Source organism: Ceratotherium simum, chromosome 10 (genome assembly GCF_057802395.1).
Source record: "Ceratotherium simum simum isolate JZ-2026a chromosome 10, ASM5780239v1, whole genome shotgun sequence".
NCBI lineage: Eukaryota > Metazoa > Chordata > Mammalia > Perissodactyla > Rhinocerotidae > Ceratotherium > Ceratotherium simum.
In genome coordinates, this window is record NC_141909.1 from 55367318 (window position 1) to 55389496 (window position 22179).

General features: G+C 36.2%; 1 protein-coding gene across 4 annotated transcripts in view; it reads right to left on the minus strand.

Annotated features, from left to right (window-relative positions):
• ENOX1 (ecto-NOX disulfide-thiol exchanger 1) overlaps positions 1-22179 on the minus strand; it is a 548889-nt gene that overhangs the window by 261866 nt on the left and 264844 nt on the right. For 3 of the 4 annotated variants that reach the window (XM_014789964.2, XM_087436027.1, XM_087436028.1), the window contains one exon: positions 12228-12371. The gene's annotated coding sequence lies outside the window, so the exon portion shown is untranslated. Of the gene's footprint in view, positions 1-4363; positions 4486-12227; positions 12372-22179 lie in introns of those variants that run through there. The other variant, XM_087436030.1, reaches the window with a different exon arrangement.

Here is a 22179-nt window from a genome sequence, read left to right on the forward strand (position 1 = left end):
AGACTGATGTCGAAGAGCATACTGCCTATGTTTTCTTCTAGAAGTTTCATAGTTTCAGGTCTTATATTCAAGTCTTTAATCCATTTGGAGTTAATTTTTGTGTATGGTGTAAGGTAAGGGTCTACTTTCATTTTTTTGCATGTGGCTATCCAGTTTTCCCAGCCATTCGTGACAACATGGATGGACATTGAGGGTATTATGCAAAGTGAAATAAGTCAGAGGGAGAACGTCAAATACCGTATGATTTCCTTCATTAAGTAGTAGATAATAACAACAATAAACAAACACATAGAGACAGAGATTGGATTGGTGGTTACCAGAGGGGAAGCGGGGAAGGAGGAGGGCGAAAGGGATAATTCGGCATGTGTGTGTGGTGATGGGTTGTAATTAGTATTTGGGTAGAGAACATGATGTAATCTATGCAGAAATAGAAGTATAATGATGTACATCTGAAATTTATACAATGTTATAAACCAATGTTGCTGCAATAAACAAAAAATTAAAAAAATAATAATAATAAAATTAAATTAAACTAAAAAAAAAAAAAAGAACACCAAAATCAATGGATCAGAACAGAGAACTCAGAAATAGGTGCACACTTAACGTGGTCATTTGATATTTGAGAATAGCACTAAGGTATTCCAACAGAAAAAGAACAATCTTTTTAACAAATAGTTCTGGAAGAATTAAATATCCTATATAGAAAATAATAAACCCTACCCTGAACTCAAATTCATTCAATATGGCTAATAAATCTAACATAAAGCTTTGCTAAACCTCTAAAGCTTTTCAAAGAAACCAAAGAATACTTTTTTTTTGACTTGGGGATAAAGTTATCTTAGGATACAAAAACTAATAATGGTGAAAGAAAAAAAACCAATAAACTCCAAAAATGAAAACTTCCGCTCATCAAAAGACATCATTAAGAAAATGAATAGGCAAGCCGCAGATTGTAATTGGAAGGAAATAGTTGCAAAGCATATATCTGATAAAATACTGGAGACATATATATATCTTATACCTCAATAATAAAAATACAAAAAACCCAATATAAAGATGGGCAAATGATTTAATGGACACTTTAAAAAGGAAGCTATATGAATGGCCAGTAAGCATATGAAGAAGATTTCAACATATTAGTCATCAAGGAAAATGCATATTAGATCACAATGAAATATCACTACAAACCCACCAGAATACCTAAAAGTAAAAAGACGACAACACCAAATGTTGTTGAGGATGTGGAACAACTAAAACTATCATATATTGTTGGTGGGGATTTAAAATGGTGCAACTACTTTGGACAAAGATCTGGCAATTTCCTACCTATAACTAAAATTCCATTCTTAGATATTGAATAGACATGAAAGTCTACGTTCACAAAAGAGTGGTTCAAGAATGTTCATAGCAACTTCATTCATAACAGTCAGAACCTGTGAAAAGCCCAAGCATCCATCAATAGAAGAGTGAATAAACTATGGTACATTCATACAACAGAATATCACTCAGCAAGAAACAGAAATGAACTACTGATGAACTAAAAAACAGATTAATCTCAAAAACTTTACACTATGTGAAAGAAACCTGACACAAAAGAATATGTAGTGTATGATTCTATTTATATGAAGTCCTAGAACTAGGGTTGATTTACTCAGTTGGGGGGATTTGCTAGGAAAGGGTATGAGGGATCTTTCTGGGTGATACAGATTTGGGTGGCATAGGTGCATACATCTGTCAGAACTCACGGAAATGTACACTTAAGATATGTGTATTTTACGTAAATACATACATAAATTTTACCAAAAAATTTTTACTTAAAAAAAAGAATAAAAAAAAATGATAAACTTTGAATTCTAATAATGATACATATGCCAAAGTATTTAGGGGGAATTGTAGTGATGTCTACAACTTACTTTGAAATGTGTCCAAAAATAAGATGGATTCACAGATGTATGAGGGATGGAATGACGCATAGTGGTGGGTATTTGAGTATTCACTGTACATTTCTCCAAGTGCTTTGTATGATTAAACATTTTCATAATAAAATGTTGCAAAAGAGAAAATCCTTAAAAACTGAGCCTTGAACAATAAATAATAAATAAAAGGAAAAAGTTAAAAGAAAAAAAGAAGAAAGCAATTCCAGCTACCTAAGTTATTAACCGTGTGAACTTGGCAAGTTTTTAAATAAATAGTATACATCTAAATTTCCTTATTTATAATATGTAAATGAAAAACAAAACCTACTATACAGGATTGTTAAGGGACTATACTTGCTAAAATATGTAAAGAACTGTTCCTGGTATAAATAAGCACTGAGTCAGTGTTTTAGCTACTATTTTCAGTGAGCGTGGAGTGCCTGTGGCCGTGTACCCACAAAAATGAAATGTCTCAGAAACAGAAGAGGACAATGTTTGCACCTTTTGTTAAAACAGTTATGTTTGTTGCATAGATAAAAATCAGTTACACTGTGATTTTTTTTCTATATGTGAATGTCATTTATTAGGACCTCTAAGTGAATGAGCTAGCAGAAACGAAATATTATATTTTAAAAACCCACAAAGCATATTTTTAGAAATGGTATTTCCTTGATTTTCATTCCAGGAAAAAGCTAACACATGGCATGGAGCATGCTGGGCCCAGAGAAGAAGGCCTGCCAGGTGCCACAGCAATAAATAGAGTGGGCCTTGGAGAGGAAAGCAAAATAAGAACATGTAGCCTTATGTCTCCGATACCCTTTCCATCCGGTATTTAACCCACTGAAGTAAAGGGAGTTCTGGAAATTCACCTTTGTAGGCCACTTTTAATTAATTTTCTTATTTATTTGCTTAGCAAACATTTAAACCACAGCCTACCATGGACAAAGTTCTATGCGTGCCCTCCAGGACCCAAGCAAAATGAAGCTGGGTAAGGTAATTTAAGAAAAAAAAAGTTCTAAGTGCAGTAAATGAGAGGTTAATACGATTTACATCCTGCTACCTCCTTTCTCAATATTCATTTTAAAAACACAATTTTAGCATTTTCCATCAACAGATTAAGCAAAGGCATATTTTCACAAACGATAGGAATTCTCAGAGGAGAAAAGGTAGCAGCATCTGTTACGTGGGTTATGTCTCACTTTCTGAGAAGTGCATAAGTAAAAATATGATTTTATTTTTATTTATTTATTTTTTTGTGTGTGAGGAAGATCAGCCCTGAGCGTTATAACATCTGCCAATCCTCCTCTTTCTGCTGAGGAAGACTGGCCCTGGGCTAACATCCATGCCCATCTTCCTCCACTTTATACCAGATGCCACCACAGCATGGCTTGACAAGCAGTGCATCGGTGTGCGCCTGGGATCTGAACCGGTGAACCCCGGGCAGCCGCAGGGGAGGGCGCGCATTTAACTGCTTGCACCACCAGGCCGGGCACAAAATACAATTTTATAAATTACATTTTCTATAGTGCTTATAAGTATTATCATTTTTGTAAATAGATATTTTAAATGCAAGTGGAATTTCTTAATGTGATATCTTTTACCTTCAATTTAGTGATGTTTCTGATAAGAAAACGAAGCTCTAGAATGTTGAAAATCGTTTCATCCTATTGTGACTGTTGCTCTTTGGGTTGTCAAATATATATATTTGTGATAATTCTAAGAAACTGTGATTAATGGATTTGTATTCAGAATTTTGAAACAACAACAAAAAATCTTTTAAATTAAAGGAAAAGTACATTCCATTCCCTTAACTCATCTTTATTTTGGGATTATACGTTCTCTGCTAAAATTTAGGATGGAATTTCTTTTTTTTTTTTTTTTAAACAGGTATTTTTATTTATTTATTTTTTTTCCCCCAAAGCCCCAGTAGATAGTTGTATGTCATAGCTGCACATCCTTCTAGTTGCTGTATGTGGGACACAGCCTCAGCATGGCCAGAGAAGTGGTGCGTCAGTGCGCACCGGGGATCTGAACCCGGGCCACCAGCAGCAGAGCGCTCGCACTTTACCGCTAAGCCACGGGGCCGGCCCAAGGATGAAATTTCTAACAGTGATGGCATTGTTCAGTAAATAGCAGTCCTTTGTGTGTGTGAAAAATGTCAAATGAATGGAAACGGTCTCAGACATTTTATCTGGAAAACTTTCGCCTATAGTACTTATTCAAATGTTGTCCATATTTTCAGGAGAGAATTTAGAAAAATGTCTTTCTCATAAAAATATGTCGTTCCCTTGTGTCTCTTTACAAAGGAACTCCCTCTCCTGCTTCCAGCACACACACACACACACAAACCCTGTGCTATCGGTAGAAGCTAAAGATAAAATTAAAGAAACACTGGCTGCATGCCAAATCCTGGGATAAAAGGGAAGAGAACGCTGGTGGGCAATCACCTCTCCTTGCCCTTATCTCTTCCTCCCACTTATCTTTCCTGGGCGAGGAGGCCTGGGATGTCCGCACTCTACGAGCTCTTTCTTGAGGAGAGACACAAGCTGTGAGTCCAGTGCCCTGCACTTTAATGTCTTCCTATTCTTTCCCTTGAGGGAAGGCCTACTGTTAAGAGAAAATAAAATGTTATGTGTAAATGAAAATCCTCATTCACTTGGAAATCATTTTTCTGGGTTTCACCACCAATACACTTGTAATCTTAAAACATCCACTCAATTTAAATAGTAATGAATTTGTCAAAGTAGTATATTAGGAAACCTACATTCAAATAAAGTTTACTACTGACTTTAGGTGAATCCACTGTTTCCTAAGTTAATACAAGTTGCTTAGATGGTAAAAGGCCAAACTTTTGTAATTCCTTCCAGTGTGGATCATCTTAGAGTAAAATTATGAGGGGAACATTAGGGATTCATGAAGCAGGATAGAGCCAATTTTTGTTGTCGGTGGTGGTGGTGGTGAGCTTTTATTAGCCACAAGCTTATACTACCATATTTACTTGAGAGGGTATAACTGTCCTTGAAAGTAAACATCACATAATTCCAACAAGTGTGCTCTCTCTAGTTACCCAAATTAAGGAGGATTCCCTATATTGATTTTGTCTCTTTTATAAGCATCCTTGAGATTCTTTGTCCTTAATTATTTATGTCTATGTCTCAGGTATTAAGAGCACACTTGAAATTTATGATCTTTCTAAGTTCCTAATACTTATTAATTTTGTTTACTGCCTAGACCTGTTAACCTAATTTTGTACCACTTTTGGGAATAATGCATTGCTTATCTGTAATTTTGCATAGCTGTTTCTCTATTAAAGAATCCAAATTCAGGTTTTAATTTACTCAGAATAAATTTGCTGATCCTCTAATCTGAATTAAAAACAACACTTATTTTTTCACTCTTCTCCATTCCATTTCAAATTTTAACATATACTTTCTCAAATTATATTTGAAAAACTTACAATCCAACATCATCACCAATCTTCTTTCTGCCAAGCTATCAGTGAGCTAATTATTTCTTTTTGTTGTAGTTGAAATTCTATGGACCCCGATATACCAGAAAAGAAAATGTAGAAGGATGACAGTAAGCCTATTACTGGACACAATTCTTCATTTTCCTCTGCAGCTTGATCCTCTTGGCTGGTGTCAGAACCCAGCTGCTCCACTCCACCTCCCGAGAGAATGGGTCTGGCAGAGGAGGGGAGAGGAAGGCAAAGAAGGCTGCAGATCTGGTGATAATTGCATGCAACAACTTGGAGGCAGATAGAGGGGTAGAGCAGCTCTTTGATTTTCTAAAATTAAAATCCGCCAGAAATAAAGAGTGTACAGTTTGATAGAATTCCACCACACTTATTAACAGATATGCCAAATGAGAACTCAAGGCCATCCGCAGATCTACCATTGTGATGGATACTGATAAAATCATAGGTTAACTGTTAGAAAATAGCACTGATAATCGCCTAATGGGAATATTAATACTACCAGCACAACTTCTACTTAAAAACATACATGAGCTAAGATTGAAAAGCACGTCTCTTTTGATTCCAGACATACAGGAAAGCCTAATTGTATGGGACCACCCAGTGGAGGGGCTATAGGTAATAGGTGCAAGAATTTCTGACAGAAATCTTATTTTCTGAGGACTTACACTGTTACAAAAGTCTGCTGAAAACTAAACTTGGCACAAATCTTCACTTAGAACTCCATTCAAACACAATACAAATAAAGATCAAGGGGGGAAAAAACCGTACAAACTCTACTTTTAGAAAAGATGAGAACATTGCTTGCAAGGGAGACCAAAGGAAATTCTCAATACTTATTAATCTTTCCATATAGAAAATTATATTTGGCAAGTGGTAAGACCATTTACAGTCTAATAATTTCCAGTATCTTGAAAGGAATACATAATTAAAAAGAGTGAGAAGTGGACCCAGGAAAGGCTCTGTCAGTTCTAAAAATAATTGCTTTTACTTGTGAATTTTTCAAAGTTGCATTTTTTTAGTGGTGTCAACTGGCTCAGCCCACAATCATATACAAAAATATAACTGACCCAAAAAAACTTTAATCTCTTAGAATAACAAAACCGAACATGATTTAAGAATAGTCTAAACTCACAGCTCTTAAAATTTTAAGAGAGTGAACACCTTTTTTAGAGCCCTAAATAATCTGGGAACCTTAAACAGAGACTTTCATTTTAATAACTCTTGGGAATTGATGCTCTCAGTTAACTCTGATCTTTCATTTGTTTTTAGACCTCAGTTTTCAATCACAGGAGGTCTAAATGTTGAAGTTAGTGTTCTAGTAGATGAAAGATGGGAACACCAAAATACCTCCAAGTCAAATGACCACGTAACGTCTACAAATATTTATTACTTGGTTTATTCATTCAATCATTCAACAAAGATTTATTTAGTTCATGCTATGCAAAACACTCACAAAACAACCCTAAAATCTACTAAAAAGTACAAACATACATTCATTTAAGGATTTTTGATAGCTTCTATTTTTTTAAAGCACCAGACACTAAACAAACATTTAACTTGAGATAGATCTTGAAATCCTTAACACTGTACCTAACTTTTAAAAACTCATGTACATTTTTCTAACGTTATTATGAAACCAAGAGATAAAAGGAAATTTTTGCTTGGTCTAACGGAAGAGAAAAGGCCTCCAAAACTAGCTGACCTCTGAGATGATGGAGTGTAAAAAACTGTGCAAGTGTACTGTAAAAAGTATCTCTCATGGTCACCAATTGAACCTCAGAGGTTAAGGATTGGAAGTAATCCCTTCTTTTTTCTTCCACTCTCTCTTGTTTGTCTTTGCTCCATTTCTTTTGTCTTTTCTCACTGTTTAGAAATTATAAACAATTATACTTCACTGAGATGGAACTGGTAAAGCCACCTTAGAAACTGCTCACAGGAAGAATCAGTAGAAAAGGGCGGAAGTACATCTAACAGTAACAACAAAACAAAATAGAACACTTTGCTGACAAAAAGGAAATGAAAGGTTTTGTAGTATAATTTAAAGAACAAATATTTCCCAGTTGCATATTCTATGGCAGGCAGGATACAGCAGTACCACACAATAAACCCATATGTCTACTGTGAATGATGAGATAGGTGCAGGAAGATGGTTGTCCAGAAAACAAAAAATAAAGACTGGTCAATGTTCTGATATGAGAAGGTAGATATACTTTGTTTGAGGAAGACTATGAAATAATTAATTACTATGAGTGAGCCAGATTCCATATATTAACAAATAATTCTAAAAACACATAATATTGAGGAAAAACAAGTTGCAAGGGTATAAATTCAGTATGCTCTCATCTACGTAAATTGAAAAATAATCGTCCATATACATAGACACGGACTTATATTAGTTATGGGTATATACCCCGATAATACAAATGGAATAATATACCACAATCATTATAGTTATATTACTTCTGGGGATGGATGAATAGAAAGGATGGTATTTTTTTTTTTACCTTTAAAAAACAGAAATCTAAAGCAAATATGGTAGTATCAACATTTTAAAATATGAGGGTAGATACACAGGCTTTATTATTTTCTATAGGTTTAAACTACTTCATAATAAAAATTAATATAATCTTAAAATTTTGTTATTTAAAAGAAGAATGCTATAGGAATTTACGCAATTAGAAGGAGCTGTTCCAATAAGCCCAATTTTCTTACGTTTGAGCCTGGAATATACAAGGCTGATTATTTTCCATCTCTAGCGAGAGGAACAATGGAGAGTTAATGGAAAAGAAAAGACTATCCTTGATATAAGTCAGGGGCACTTTTGGCAAATGGATGGTCATCTCTAGATGGAAGTGAATTATCTGAACACGATTATATTGAATCCTCTAGCTGTACAAGAGTGTTTCAACTCACAACTATCCAAGAGGTTACTCTTTTTCTTCCTTACTGGGTGTGACTGTGAAGCTTAAGGGACACAGTTAACGGATGCCACATTGTCATTGCTGCTAAAAATGTATAACTAGAGTCTGCATTTTGGAATAACAATTTACACACTTAAAGTATTGACTTGCTGTGCAAGACCACAATTGACTCTTTTTTTAAAACTCCTCATGAAGACTTTCTTTTCTTTCAAAATTGCCATTAAACATTTTCTAATGTAATTCCAAGGAGCTCACTGGGTGCTGGGGAACTCTAGCAAGAAGGGAACCCATGAACATTTTATTAACTTCGGATTGTATGCAATTCTCGGAATTAATAGCAAGGAGCTGGAGAGTTTTTTTTTTTTTTTTTTTAAATCACAGTGGTAAATAAGCCTGAAGAATTTCACTAGTGAGGCAAGAGTCACTTGAGATATACTGCCAAAGATGAGGGGTAGAAATATATCACAGAAACAAGTGGTATTACCTAGCACACATTTTTCTGAAAATGTAGTCTCCATGCATGAGGATTAGATATATACCCATAATAAGAGGGCATATTGACCTATAATTTTCAATATTACATCCTTGTATTTTTTATTATATGCTATTTTTCAACCAGTAGAGGAACGTGGTCTCATAAAGCTAATATTTATTCTCCCATGTTTATAGAGTTAGTAGTGCATTTCAGGAAATGAGAAACTCTGAGAAGTCAAACATAACTTGGTGTCCTGTACACAAAAGAAGACGGGACAAGAAAATCACCATGTTTAAAAACTCTGGCTCAGGAACTCAGTCATAAAGCTTTAAATAATTAAATAACACAAGATAAGAAAAGCCTTTGATGTTATTATGTCTCTCTCCATAAACATAGAGCCTTTTTATAGAAGATGAATCTTATCGTGTAGGACTCCTCATTTATTAGAAAGCAAAGAGTCCTTCAGTCCAGCTCCCATTTTCAACTCTGTACTGACTGGGTGTATTTTGTGGAGGCTAAGGCAGGTATTAAGTGTAATCCACTACAACAACTGAGATACCCCTACTTAGAATTACGTCTTTAAGTCATGAATTCTTCTCATTTTGTTATTAAGTAACTCCTGTACTAGGGAATTCAATGATTTCTTATGTTAAATTCAAAGAAAATAGTAGTGAATGACAATTTGTTTTTCTTGGAAGCTTTGTACCTGTATTATGGTAAATGTCTCAAGAGATGAGAGCCTTAACATATCTTTTGTAGGAGAAATTTGCAGAAGCTCAATTGCTTCTAAGTCTTTTCCTTTTATTTAATAACTTTACGTGAGATCTTGGAAGAATCTGAAAAAATAAAAGTCATCAAGTCATTTCCCCATTCTCTCCATGCATGAGGAATGAAGCGGGGGCCTTCAATAAGTAAGTGAGAGAGAAGAACAAATGTTGATGGAGGATAGTAGGGTGGGTGAGGCAAGGGATACAGGGGCTGAAGGGAGAGAGTTTCAGCTGCAATCAAGGGCCCTTTGAGCCCCCCATAAACTGACCCTCAAATTTATGAAGAAGCCTGTGACATGGAGTAGAGAGTTGAAACTAGGGTGCATGGTAGCAAGTGAAAAAATATTCCTTTGTTACTTACCTTTTTCAGGCTTCCCTCAGATTTCAGATTTTTTACCCCTTCCTCTCTCAGTGACTGACCTGATACCTTTGCAACGTCAGCCCCACCACTTCCTCTGGGGTCCAGGCCACCTTTTCCCTAAATCCCCAAGGCTCTCCTCTCTCTTCTACTTTCCTGCACTGAGTTTTGAATTATCTTTTCCATATCCCTGTTCCTATATCAAACAACAGGATTCTCCCTTAAACACCAAACCGAAATTCTGGTTCTCCAAAAGAGCATCCATATATGCATATGAGTATGTTTCTGGACAGCTGAAAAACAAATGTAAGCCCAGAGAGGTATGATGGAGTGGGAAGAGAATGGTATCCAGAGTTAAAAACTGGGGTCTAGGCCCAGCCCCACCCTTCACTCAACTCTGCTAATTTCAGCATTCTCAACTCTAAGTGAGGAGTTTGTAATCTGGGCAGTCCTGGTCTCCTCTGTAGGGAAATGTGAAGGAAGTGGGAATCTGGTTATCACAATGACTGGGGACTGGGGGAGCTATTGGTCGTTGATTCCTGGGAACCAGAGCTATTAACCATTCTGAAATGCATGGGACAAACTTGCATCCCAACTGTCTCCCTCAAAATGTCAATAGTGGCCTCATTGAGAAACACCAATAGATGATTTTTAATGTTCCTTCAACCATTCTGCATTCTTAAGTGGAATGCAGAGAACTTAAGAGACTCGGAAAAGAACTGTGAGGATAAGGAAATTTGGGGATTATACAATTTCATAGGAAAAGTTAAAAGAAATGGGTTTATCTCTCCTGAAGAGAAAAAGGATGACTTGAGAACTGAGTCTATGATGATACAGGGAGACTCTGACCAATAAATTCTCTCTCTCCATGGAAGAAGAAACAAATTGCCACGATACGAGGTCAGGAATTACTTAGGCTTTCTTGACAACAAGGTTTCTAAGAAAAGAGAATCTATATTAGGTTTCAAAATGAAAATGGATACCTAGGTATGAAGGTTTGAAAACAAATAGATTCTCATTGATTTCAGTCAGTTCAAGCGAGATCTTGCTTGTAGACTAGGGAGGAACATTTAGGTAACTTCTCAAGTCCTTGCCAGCACTTCTGTTTCTATGGATACACTTATTAGGTTTCTACACACTACAATATCCTACCAAATTGACAGACTGGAGAGTTGAAGACGGAGGCACAACTTCTCGTCCACCCTCTCCCCCGACATATACCACAAGCTTTGCTCTTCAAAGTGAGTCAAACATGAGGCCCAACAATGAAGGGTGCAGTGGGAAAACTGGAATCTAGCCCAGCACTGCAGAGAAATCTACTTTGATTTCTCAGCAGGAAAAAAAAAAAAAAAAAAAGAACCACAGTAAAGGGCTATTAGGGGCAAAAACATTTGTCACCGTGGACAGAATAAAAGTCCAACCAAATGAAATAAATGCCTGTGGAAAAAGATGTGCCCTGCTAGGGAAAGTACTATGTTCCTTCTCCCTTGCTCTTCATCTAGTTTTTGTCCACTCAATACACCAAGCTTTATCCTCTCTCCTGTTTATTTTTCCATCTATGAAAGATGCACGGATTGAATTTAGCCCTTGGATAGGTCTTTGTCAGAAAGTACTTTCAAAATAAAAGTGTTTTACTTGTTACTATCTCAATAGAGAAACATGTACTTCCAAAATAAAATGCCTGCTTTGCTAGCAAGCTTTATCCTTGAGTAAGCAATGATATTGTTAGTAATTTTTCAAGCTGTTAATATACGTACCTTAAAAAACAACAACAACAACCCTGTTCTATAATTATAAATCATAGGGTGAGTACCCCTTGGTAGAAGTAAATGAAAACATTCTGGCCACTGAGGTTTTATAATTTGAAAAATATCATAATGATAGTACTAGCTGATATTGACAAATGCAGTTTTGATTTTCAATGTATCGAAATATAATTTGACCATAAGGTCTTAACTGAAATTACTTAACAAAATCTGATATGTGTAGACACTCAATATAAATTTATTGAATCTATTCAGTTAGAATTTATGAACATAGAAATAAAATTTGTTTTAAGACAATGTGGGGATATTTTATTTCTAATATCCTTGTAACACCCCACAAAGCATACAATAATAAGTATGAGAAGCAGCATATTCAATTTCTTTTCATGTATATCTATCTCCCAATGAAAGCAAAGGATTAAAATCTGTGCATAATCTACTTCCAGAGTTCTCATTGTAATAGAGTATGACTATTTATCCATTTTTAAAATGTCCCTCAAAATTAATAATCTCTTCAGTGAGAAAAATGGAAAAATTAACACAAACCTTAAGACCTCCAGCAGATCAGAAGACAAACGTGTTCTTTGGGGACTTGACTGAAACAATGTATTCACAAAAGTCTTTTTAACGGAAGCTGTTTACAAAGGAAGTCCCACGGAAGACAGAGTGGCTTTGACGTGCCAGATGCTTCTGGAAGGAAAGAAAAGCACACCATTAGTAAGCCTCCAAAGTACCATTACTGCCAGTCCCAGGCACTGTGGTCAGAAAGTGCTGTATTAGCACCTACTGCTATTATTAAAGTAATGGTATTAATTTCTGCTAATTTTGTATCCCCAAATCTTCTTACTCACAAATGGCAGGGTGAGACAATAGCCTTTCAGCACGGCATTGAGAAGTTTCTAAAGGTCAGGAATATTTCATAAGTAAGCAAACTCTGTTTTCCCCTTTATCTAAACAGACTGTGTACGCAGGAGTCAGGAACTGTGAATGCGGTATGAGCAGAAAGGCAGCAACCCTTGTATTTACTGAGTGCCCACCAGCTGCAAGGCACTGTGCAAGGGGCTTGGTAGACATGGGCTTTTTCATCTGAACAATGGCCCTGCAACTGGACAGCGCTGGCTCCGTTCCGCAGATAAGAAAACTGAAGCACAGACTCCTGAGATGAGGCTTAGAACCTGGGTCTATCAAAGCCCAAAGGCCTTTGGGCTGGCTCTTTCTCATTTCACTCTGTGGCCTGTGGATTTAGAAAAATATTTCGCAAACAGAATTGACAAGAAAACAGATAATGCTGCAATATACTAAACTAATTCAAATATTGCTAAATTAAATAAGACATTTTCTTTCCTAATTTGCTTTAGTTTCATATCAAAAATCGTCTTATTCGGTCAGGCCCCAAAGTGATACAGATACCCAGCTTTAAGCCCTGCACTGTTTCTCTCACCTTTCTTCCTTATGCAAAGAGAGAGAATTCATTGGAAACCCAGTAGTCCCCTTTTGTTATGGGGCAGGTTTGTGTGCTGTATTACATCAAGGATAGTAAGGCAAACATCTCATCTCCCTCTGGTCCCTGGGTGACCCACAGTTCCTTGGCTGTCTCGGTGAAAGACAACACCACCTTTCCCTAAGGGTTTTCCTGATGCAGTTAGGGAGGGAGCCCACATCTGTGGATTTGTCTGAGTGACATTACTGTATCTCTTCATGGCTGTGTCCATCTTAACAGCCGAGGGTGACTGAGCAAGGCTCGGCAGGGCTCCATCCAGATTTCTATAGTTTTAGTTAAATATCTACATGTTTCGGGTCGTTCTAGTGCCAACACAGAGAGCCCTGAAGCTTACCCTCCACCAGGTGTCCCAGTAACCACTCTGACAGTGTGATTCAGGGTCAATGCCCACCAACTAAACACTTCAAAATTCTCCCAGAAGTTCCCGCTTGGAATGCTTTAGACTTCTGTCTGAGTCTTGGAACTTTTAGCTCATACCCACACTGCACTTAGGAAGCTCCTCAGAAAGGCTAGAGAAGGATGGAGCGGGAAGGTCATGCATAACTTTTAAATTTTTTATTTTATTTTATTTTTGGCAACAAAAGCTTAAGTCACGAATAAAGCAAAAGGGAAAAATCATTGGTAGCATTTTCAGAGTTCTGCGGGACTGGAGCCTGGGATTATTACATGGGAAAAAAAGAAAAAGAACAGAGCCAGTTTATCTTTGCATAAAAGAAGGAAGAAGAACTTGACAAAGAATGGGGAAGACAGTATTTGAACCATAGAATCAAACCTATATGACAGGAATACAAAATAAATAGGAACTCTACTTAAAACCTCATATAGTAGCATCCTGTTTTCTTCATACCGCTTAAAAGCAAAGTTTCAGGTTATACGTCTAAACTTGTAGACCCCATTTCCCATAAAATCTGAATGACAATTTTCAAGTATTCACTCAGCCACTATTTATTGCATACTTATGAGTCAATCAGTAAGTCAGAATATTCCAGGAATACTGAAATAAGATAGTCTTTCCCTCAAGCATCTTACTGCCTTGGAGGGAGATACAACTAGGATGTCAGAAATTATAAGAAGGTTGTACTAATAAGTGTTTGGAAGAATGGGGTCTGGACCAGACTGCCTGGGGATGTTCCTGCTTCATCACCTACTAGCTGTATGATGTGGGGCAAGGTACTTAAACTCTTTAAACTCAGCCTCCTCATCTGCAAAATGCAGAAATGATATACTTCCCGCACAGCTTGTTGTGAGCATTGAGTAAGATAACCTATATACAGTGTGTGGCACATAGAAAGAACTCATCAAGTGTTAGGAAGAAGTAGGAGTATGGTCATATAACATAGCACGATGACGTCAGTGAGGCAAAAAGTGCTCCTAAGCTTTAGAGAGTTAGAGAATCTCTTTATTGGGGATTGAAGGGACTCAAGAAGGCTTCAATGAGGAAGGTAGCCTTCAAGATCAACCATAACTAAACATGCACAAATGATTACGCTTTTAGAAAGCCTCTGATGATAAGTGAAAAGATAGAAAATGAGCCACTTTAGGAAAAAAAATAGATTCATGAAATTAGACATTATTTTCCAGGATTTGATGTGAAAGTAGATATCTACCATAACAACACAGCCAGGCAATGATACAAGGAAGAAAATCTATGTACTGCTACTAAGAAAGATACAATATCCCACTGGATCCTGTTCTATTCAACTGTAATCCAAAATGACACCACGGCTTTTAATGGAACTTGGCAAGCTCCAGACACACCATTTTTAAACTTAGCCTCAAATTTAAATCATAGGGCTTGTGACTCAAATCTCCAATGTGACCTTTACAGGGTATTGTTCAAGAAAACATGTCTGTCACTGTGCAGAGAAACTACACGCCCTTTTATTCTGGAAAGTATAATGAAAAGATGTACTATATTGTTACAAGCACAGAGCCACAAAATGATTGTGACTTTGATTCTCTAGAAGCAACGAAAACAAAGACTCTATTTGATTTGGTATTATTCATTTAGAAATGTTGTGTTATCACATTAATGAACATTCCTATTTCCTCCATATTCTGGGCCTTATTTAATTCAAAAGAAGCTTGGCAAGAATCTCATCATTTATGGATTTAAAATATAGTCCCTCTGAATAAATCCCTTTTTCAAGGGCTTACTGAGTCACACTACTTTGTCCTTGCCAGACACATACAGTATTGTACTAAACAGAAGAGCCAAAAGCACAGTGTCTTGAATTCTCTCACACCCTCCCTGCCTCCCAGCCCTGGGAAGTCTGCATAAGGAGTCAACCTGCAAAAGACCCGGTGTCATTGTTCTCTTTTCACCCTTCTTTATACCTTCCACTGAATTATGAAATTCTATCAACTCTTCCTCCCATTCATCCAACTCATGACATCACATTTTATGTACTACCATAAGTTTCTAGCTGGTTTTCCTTCTGGTAGCTCATCCTGAAAACAGTCAAAAGATCTGCCATCCTCTCTGACTGTACCATGGTGGTGATAAATAAATCTCTGAATAAAAATGAATGAATGCATAAATGAAATAATTTTTAAAATGCAACTCTAATTATGTACATCCACTACTCAAGAACCTTCAATGGCTCCCTATTTTCTTAACGATCAGATCTAAGTTCCTCACTGGGAATATCTGTTCCCACCACCCTCTCTAACCTTAAAACTGACTATTTCTGACCCAAACCCTTGGGTCAAATAGAAATGGTCTGCTCATTATATTATAGTGAATCTCAACTAGGGATACATCATAATCACTCAGGTCTTCTGAATTGGAATCACCAGAGGCAAGGTCTCTCCTATGCATTTTTAAAATGCTCCACAAGTGATTCAGATGTACACCATTTATAAGAACTACTGCTGTGTCTCCTCCTCCTCTAGGTGTATCAACCCACCTTGCACAGCACACTAGAAGCCTCACCTCCTTAAGTGAATCTTCCTAGGTCACAACAATATTTCACCCCTTCTCTAGTTTTTCATTGTAGAATTAATATATTTTAAACTAGAAGGACACTCCAGTGATTCTCTTGCTTGACTCTATACTAGTACACACCTTGTGTATTCCCCTCTGTGTACTCCCCATCCTGAGTGTGGGCTGGATCTAGTGACTTCTAATGAAAAGAATATGGCAAACGTGATGGGAAGTGACATCTCTCTTGCCCTCTGATTCTGACGACATTAGCTGCCATATTGTGAACGGCCCTATGGCGAGGTCCATTTGGCAAGGCACTGAGAGAGGTTTCCAGCCAACAGCCAGCAAGAAACTGAGGCTCTGTGAAGAACCGAATCCTGCCACAACCATTGAGTGAGCTTGGAAATGAATCCTGCCCCAGTTGAAAGTGTGACTGCAGATCCTGCCCTAGCTATGATGACTGTGAGCCCAGACAACACCTTGACTGAAGCCTTGTGAGAGACCCTGAGCTGGAGGATCCCCTTACACCATGCCCAGACTTCTAACTGTGATGGTTAATTTTACGTGTCAACTTGGCTAGGCCACGGTACCCAGATATTTGGTTGAACACCAGTCTAGATGTTGCTGTGAAGGTATTTTTCAGATGAAATTAACATTCAAATCAGTAGACATTGAGTAAAGCAGATTACCCTCCATAATATTGGTGGGCCTCATCCACTCATTTGAGGGCCTTAAAGCAAAAGAGACTGAGGTCTCCCTAGAAAAAGGGAAATCTGCCTGCAGAGTGCCTTTGGACTCAAGGTGAAACATACTCTTCCCTGGATCTCCACCCTGCTGACCTGCCCTGAAGATTTGGACTTGCCAGCCTCCATACCTGCATGAGCTAATTCCTAAAAATAAATCTTTCTCTCTCAATAAATAGATAGGTAAAGATAGAGATACAGATGTGTACATATACATATATATTATATATATGTGTGTGTATGTGTATATATATGTAGACATATATACATACATATACATTATACACACGCACACACTCTATTGGTTCTGTTTCTCTGGGGAATCTGCTAAGTTTCAGGGTAATTTGTTGAGCAGCAATACACAACTAATATGACATTCCTCCCCCTCCATAGCACTTATCACACTGAATTATAATTACTTTTTAAATTCCTCTCTAATCAGAGCCTCCTTCAAGTTCTCTCAAGGCAGGGACTATGTCTATCATGCTTGCAACCAAATCTACAGCTCCCAGTACTGTGCCTGGTATATGGCAGGTGCTCAATATATACTGTTAAATAAACAAATGAGTAAGTGATAAAGCCTCAGCAGCAGTGTCTTCATATAACCAAAACAGACAAACAAACAATAGAGCAATTCCCAACTAACTTCTTACTGTCTACAATTACAGGTACCTTCAAAAAAGCGACAAATAAACGTGAAAACTATAAGATAACATATATATCCCTTGAATAGTGAGCAAAGAAGTAGAGAGGAGGCAAATTGTGACGCATCTGGAGACTGGGGTGGAGATTTTATGGCACTGGAGAATAAGAATAGAGTGTGAATTCCAAGATTACAAATCTGAAATTTTGTAGACTGGCTTAGAGCTATTGGAAGTGTTTTTGTATTGGATAGATTTTGACTAGGAGTGTGTTTTTAAAGATGAACGTGGCATCGGTACTCAGAATAAGAAAAAAATGGAGAGGACTATTGCTAAGGGGTGAATTAGAGAGCAGTGAAATAGAAAGGAAAGGCTAGACAGAAGAAAAATGCAGAGAATAGAAGAAATTCCATCAATTAGATGAAAGAAAAGAAGTAGTCAAAGATTATAAGAATATTTTGAGCCTGGGTTTGGGGAAAATTGTAAGAACACTGTCAGAATGTGGAGATTCAAGAGGGGAACTGTTATGTGTCTGCATGCCTGGTGAGTGGAAAGCAGTAGTGAATTTTGCTTTGAGATATGCTGAGTTTGAAAAACGTCACATTCCTTCCTATGTTTACGAATACTAAAAACCTAAGGTTTGATAAATCTTTCTCCAAAGATCAGTACAGAATATCAAAGATTATGTCTTTAATTTTTTTCAACTGGGATATAATTTACATATAGCAAAATACACAAATCTTAAGTATACAATTCAGTAAGCTTTGTCAAACGTACACTCCCAAGTAACCTACACACGAGTCAAGATGAAAAGCATTTCCATCACTTCAGAAAGTTCCTTTCCAGTCAAGCCCTCTCAAAACGGGAGTTCTTATTTTTATCACATAGATGGCTTTGCCTGTCCTTGAACTTCACATATAAAGTACATATTCTTTTTTGTCTGGCTTCCTTTGCTCAACATAATGATTGTGATTTATTCTTGTTGTTAAATCTATTAGTTAATTCATGAGCATTATTCCATTGTATAAATGAGGAGTATTCCATTGTACGAGTCATAGTCCATTGTATGAAAACACCATACTTTATTATCCATTTTCCTGTTGATAGACATTTAGGTTGAACCAGTTTTGGGCCATTATAAACAGAGCTATTATGAAGATTCTTATATAAGGCTTTTTGTGGATGTATGCTTTCATTATTCTTAAGGAAATAACCAGGTGTGAGATTTCTGGGGCACAGGGCAGGCACATGCTTAAGTTTCAAAGGAAACACCAGTTTTCCAAAAATGGCTGTACTATTTTACACCCTCACCAGCACCAGTATGAGAGTTCCCGTACTCCTGTGTCCTCATAAACATTTGGTGCCTTCAGGGCTTTTATTTTTAGCTATTCTAGTGGGTGTGAAATGGAACTTAATTCTGCAATTCCCTTATGATTAATGATGTCATTATTACATCTTCAAATGTTCATTGGACATTCTGATACCTTCTCTTGTGAAGGTTCTGTTCAAGTAATTTGCCCACTGGGGGAGGAGTGTTCTTTGTCCTTTTAAAATGAGTTGTAAAGGTTCTTTATATACTCTGGATTCAACTCCTTTGTCACATATGTACCGCAAATTATTTTCCCAAGTCTGTGGCTTTTCTATTAACAATGTCTGTTCATGAGCAAGAGTTTTTCATTTTGGTGAAATGCAATTTATCGACTTTTTTTCTACAGTGTTAGTGCTTCTGGTATCCTACAAAATAGTTGCCATCTTTCTAAGAAATTCTTCTACATTTTTTTCTAGAAGCTTCACAGTTTTTGCTTTTATGTGAAGGTCTATGATACATCCTGAATTAATTTTTGTGTGAGGTAGGCGTTAAGTTTCATTTTGTTTCAATACAGTTAATGAATTGCTCAAGCACCATTGGTTGATGAGCCCATCCTTTATCCCACGAAATTGCTTTGGTGTCTTTGTTGAAAATCAATGAACTATGTAATTGTTTACTTCCTGACAATTCTGTTCCACTGATCCATGTGTCTATCCTTATCTAATATCATATTTTCCTAATTATTCATGTCTTTTTAGTAAGTCTTGAAATCAGAGAGTGAGTCCCCCAACACTGTCATTCTTTTTTCAAAGAATGTTTGGCTCAATAAAGAATTATTTTTTCAAAAAATTGTTTGACTCAATAAAAAAAAAGGAAAAAATGTTTTGACTCTTATAAGTCCTCGTATTTCCATATAAATTTTAGAACCAACTTGTCAACATTATTTTGGGAAAAAACAAAATATTAACAATGCTGAGTCCTCCTTTCTAGAACACAGTATTTCATTCCATTTATTTAAGTCTTCTTTAATTTCTATCAGAAATGTTCTACACAGATGGTTACTAGACTTATCATGGTGATCATTTTGTAATGTATATAAATGTCGAACCACTATGTTGTACACCTGAAACTAACATAATACGCATGTTAAATATAAAAAGAAATGTTTTATAATTTTCAGTGTACAGGTCTTATACTTCTTCCTTTAAATATATTATCCTATGGTTTTGATGCTAGTGTAAGTAGTATTTTTAATTTTATTTTCCAATTGTTTCTTGGTGTATAGAAATAGAACTCTATTTTATATTGACCTCGTATCCTGAGGTGTTGCTAAATTGAATAGATTTTTGGTAAGTTCAAATAGATCTTTTTGGATTCCTTAGGATTTTCTAGATATACAATCATGCAATTCGCAAATAAAGACAGTTTAATTACTTCTTCCTTTCCAACCTGTAAACTTTTAAAATTTCTTTTACTAGTTAATCCTGTTGCATTGGCCAGGACCTCCAGTACAATGTTAAATTGAATTAGTGAGAGTGGGCACACATGACTTCTTCCTGATTTAGGAGGAAAGCATTCATTGCTTCAATATCGTTAGTTGTAGGTTTTTCATAGATGCCCTTTATCAGATTAAGGAAGATTCCTTTTACTTCTAGTTTTGCTGAGAGTTTTTTTTATCAAGACTAGGTGCTGAATTTTGTCAAATGCTGTTTAAAATAATCATATGATTTTTATCCTGTATTCCATTAATGTGGACTGATTTTTGAATGTTAAAGCAAATTTGCATGCCTGGTATAAATTCAATTTGGCCATGATGTATCATTCTTTTTATATATCACTGCATTCTATTCCTAATTGTGGGTTAAATATTTTTGTGTCTACGCTAATGAGGGATATCAATATGTAATTTTTTTATGGTGTCCTTATCAGGACTTGGTATTAAAGTTACGCAGAGCTCAAAAAATGACTTGGGAAGTGTTCTATTTTCTGTATTTGTTTAAGATTAGCATTATATCTTGCCTAAATGTTTGAAGGAATTCACTAATGATACCATCTGGATCTGGGATTTTCTTTGTGGGAAGGCTTTTAATTTTAAATTCAATTAATTTATCAAATACAGAGTTATTCCTATTTTCCGTTTCTTCTTGTATCTATTTTAGTAGATTTTATCTCACTAAACAAGACATTTGTCCATTTCACCTAAGACGATTTTCTTTGTCTCTTACTGCTTCTCACACTCTGTAATAACAATTCCTGTACTTATGTCTTTTCCTTTCCACTTTATTTGACTGAACTATATCCATCTCTCTGGGTCTCCATTCTTGATATATTCAGCTAAATGTTATTTTTTTTTTCTCTTCTGCGAGCTTCTCCAGCCCTTACTAATTTAATCTTATACTGCCTTGTATTTTTCATTGTCTTTCATTAGTTTATTTTATCTTTGAAAATAGATTATAGGATCCTTGAAGACAGAAATTATATCTTAAAGTTCATTATTCCTCATGGCATCTAGCATAGTCATTTAATCAGATTATTGATTTGTCCACTCTGTGCGTTAGTTTAAACATCTATTATGGATGAGCTTAGAGCATCTTACAGTACCAGGAAGCATGGAAGTGTTAAAAATAATGATAAGAATAAAAACTAATATTGGGCATGTCAAAAGGCAGAGGAGCCAACTGACAGGGCTCCCAATGACCAAAGCTGGGACCGTTTGAGAAACGAAACAAATGATGACAGTAGTAGGCCATATAACCCAAAGAATAAAGTAAATGTCCATAAGTCCATAATGATATAAATAAATGACTGAAGAAATAAATAAATGGAGGAGAAGAGACAAGTCTTCTTTACAGAATTCTGAAGAGAAAATGTAGAAAGAAGGAGGAAAACAGAAAATAATTAGAACATCCAGTAGTAACTGCTACAGACAAGATCCAATGATGAATACTCATTTTAGTGGGCAAAACTTTAAGAAGAAACAGTTAAATAGACTCAAAGTAGCCCCTCTAAAATATTAATTACTGTGGTAGTTTTAACATACGTCCAAAATTCTTTGATACTCTTCCATGCAGGAGATGTAACTTAATTTCTCTCCCCTTGACTGTGTGCTAGACTTAGTGACTTCTTTGAAATAAATATAATATGTAAAGAGAAAATAGCAACTGTGAAGAAATCTGGCAGATACCACCCTAATCAAGTGGTCAAGGTTTACATCACTAGTGAAAGTCACGTTTGTATTGTATACCTTTGATATGATGAAAAGGGTACTTCACCTCTGTGGTATTTTTCCCTAGAATCCAAACCCTCATCTAACCATGACAAAACATCAGAGAAAAAATTGAGGAATATTCTATAAAATATCGGACTAGTACTCTTCAA